Source organism: Cariama cristata, unplaced genomic scaffold (genome assembly GCF_000690535.1).
Source record: "Cariama cristata isolate BGI_N322 unplaced genomic scaffold, ASM69053v1 scaffold680, whole genome shotgun sequence".
NCBI lineage: Eukaryota > Metazoa > Chordata > Aves > Cariamiformes > Cariamidae > Cariama > Cariama cristata.
The window spans coordinates 6314-9488 of record NW_009596111.1 but is presented as its reverse complement, the minus strand read 5'-3'; positions in this window follow the sequence as shown (position 1 = coordinate 9488).

Genomic DNA, 3175 nt, shown 5'->3' with positions numbered 1-3175 from the left:
GCAGGTGGGGGGGGGGGTGGTCAGTGCTGCCCCGCTCCCCTGCTGCTGCGTGTTTAACGGGGGAGTGCGGCTGCGGGTGGGAGCAGAGATGCGCTGCTGCGCCTGGCCTCCATCAGGGTCCGTCTTTGCCAACCTCCTTCTCCTGCAAAGACATAGGTGAAGTGAGCTGTGATGCTTTTTCTTTCTTCCAGGCATTCTTACACTTGGCAGAGTTGATCCTCACCCCTAGGAAGGATGGAGGCACATTACTGCGTGTGCACTTATGTGTACGTGGGGACGGTGGGTACCTGAAGAGGCAGGGAGCAGGGGAGGACTTTGCCCTGATTGCTTTGGGGGAAGCTCTCACTTTGTAGCTCTAGGTTTTACTGAACCTTTGCAAATAGGCTGGATGCATCTACAGGCGTGTCACTGGCTCCAGGTTTCCTTCCACTTGCGTTATCTTCTCCTGGTATATCCAGGATGGCTTTGGAGGAGTTACTCCTGGTCTTTGCCGGCGTCATCAGGAGAGCGTGGCCTGGAGAAGCTGCCGTGGTGGGTAACATCAGCTGAGCCGGTCTCATCCCAGCACATGATTGCAAAGCAAGAAGGAGAGCAGGGAAAGGTGAGTTGGGGTAAGCTGGGGTTCACAGGACAGGGTTCACTCCCACACAGGGTTTCCCTGGGGACCCTTCCTCCTCGGCACTCCTGCAGCCTGCACCCCTTCGCTCCCCCAGCACTTCAGTGCCCAGAGCTGGGGAGCCCCGGTGCTCGTGTCCTCACTGCAGGGAGGGTTTGGGCAGAGCCCTCACAAGGTGAGGGCAGATCTGGGCACAGAGGCACCAGGAAAGGCCCAGCAGAGCCTTGCCTGGGCCATGCCCAGCCCTCCCAGCAAGGCAAGCGGCACGGCACTGCACGGCATCCCTTGTCCCTCTCTCCCAGCTGCCTGCCATGCCGAAGGTACCGCTCGGAAACAACCAGCATCACTGCGGTGAAAGTCAGCTTCTGTCTCTATAGCAACAGCGAGGGATGGCGGGTACCCGTGGGGCTGCTGTGTACCCGTGCGGCTGCCGTGTCGTGTCCGGTGTCCCTGCCACCATCCCTGTCACCCAACAAGCAGGACAGGCTGTGGCTGGGTTACCTGTTACCTCCTGGGGGGAGGCAGGAGACCCCCAGCCTGGCCCCCCCAGGGACACAGCGGTGTGGGTGGGGGAACACGTGGGGAGCGGTGACAGAACAACCCGGCTCTTCCACCAACAAGGTGCAATCTGCAGAGACTCCTCAGCTTTCAGTGCGAGTAACGCTACCTTGGGCTGTGCCGGGGAGCTGGGGGGCAGCGTCACGGAGCGGGGTTTGGTGCCCTGTGCTGCACTCACGGACATCCAGGACCAGATCCTGAGTGTTTTGGCTCAGAGGCAGGGAGGGCACAGCAGCACGAGGGAAAGGATGATCTCCCTGGGCTTTGGGCTTTAGATCTGTGTGGATGCCATCTGCCTTCCAGCCCTCGGTTGCTGCTTGTGAGGAGGAGCATGGATGTAGCATGCCTGTCCCTAGAGCCCTGCAGCCTGAGGAGGGTTTTCTCTCCCCTTCAGAGCGTGTTAGAGGGATGGGGCTGGGTCTCAGCACTGCCAGACCGTGGGCTCCTGTGTAACGTGCTGGAGGCATCGCCCCATTGTGCTCTCCACCGGCCTCAGATTTAGCAGTGGCTGTAAGAAACACCAGTGGGTCCTGCAGGCACATGTTACTTGTAAGCCAGCAGCTGAGGTCAATAATTTTTGAGCCTCATTCTCTGCTCTCCTGGTGCTCGTGTTGATGCTCACAGAGAGTTTTGGCCCTAGCTGTCCTGGGTGAGCTGGAGCCGGACACCGGGGCTGCTCTGTGCAGATGCTCACCAGGGCCATGTGGCTGTGGGGAGGCAAAAGGCCAAATGGTTTGAGCTCCTTCAGGATTGCCCAGGAATGTGAATGTTTTCCTTGAACCTTCAGATCCCCAAATTCAGCCACGCAGGGCTCAGCGTGAGGCTTGGGGAGGTGTGGTCCTTCCCAAGCCAGGACTTCTCCATCCCAGAAGGAACAAACAGGCCCTGACCGTGGCATCTTCTGCTTTTCAGTTCATATAACACAATTAAGAAAATGCCCCAGAGGAGGCAAGTGCGGCACATGGGCTGGGAGGCTGCTGCCATCAGCGCTGCCTGGGTCCGTGCAGCCGGAGAGTCCCAGGCGGTGGTGGCGGTGATTTCATTTGTGATTCTGTGTAGAAAGCAGTGAAAGGCCCCCCCTCCCCTCACCCTAATGCTGATTATGCTCAGCAGCAAAAAGAGATTTTAATTTATATTAAAAAAAAAAAAAAGTGCCAGGGCAAGTAGCAAATCTGGATTATATCTTTGGGCATATGTGGGAATCACAGCTGGGGTGTTTAGTTCCTCCCTCCCAAACCTAAGCTGATGTTTTATTCCAGCAAGCTGCTTTGTACATTTGTGGCTGGGGCTGTGCTGAAATGAAGATGGGACAAATCCCTTCCCACATCAGGGCTGTGCTGCCCTCCCTGCCATGGGGCTGCCGAGGGGGGGTCCTCTCTGCTGTCCCTTGAGAAGGGGGGATTCAGGCCCCGTGTTCCCCCTGGGACGAGGCAGCCGATGGGGAGGGAAGCGTGGGTGCTGGCTGGCACCCAGAGAGCAGGGTGGTGGATTTGAGGACTTGGGGGGAATTAGGAAGGCTGTTGCACAAGGTCTCCCTGCAGGTGTGGCTCTAGTTTACCCCATGCTGGGTTTTCTTGGGTGAACACACTCCTTTTATGCACTTGGGGGTGAAGGGACCCATGGGCTTAACCCACTCCCAGCAGCTCGGTGCAGCAACCGCATCTCCTGGCCCAGCGCCAACAGCACCAAGCCACACAGGACCGCCTCGGCGGCCACAAGCTCCCTTCTGGGGCTCAAAGGTTTCTCCCCAGTTAGGGAGAATCATCCGCGTGATTTTCAGTTAAGTTTTTGTATTAAAGCGATAACTAACCATATCATTTCCAGGCTAAAAGTTTAATATATGATGCAAAGCCTAAAGAAATGGGATGGTTCCTCCCTTTCGCATGCGGGTACTGCAGAGGGTGCTGTCAGAGCAGGCGATGCTGCGGAGGGAAGATGCGTGAACACAGCGGATGGCTTTTAAGTTTCTTTGGTCATCTGAAATAGAGACATGGCTGGTCC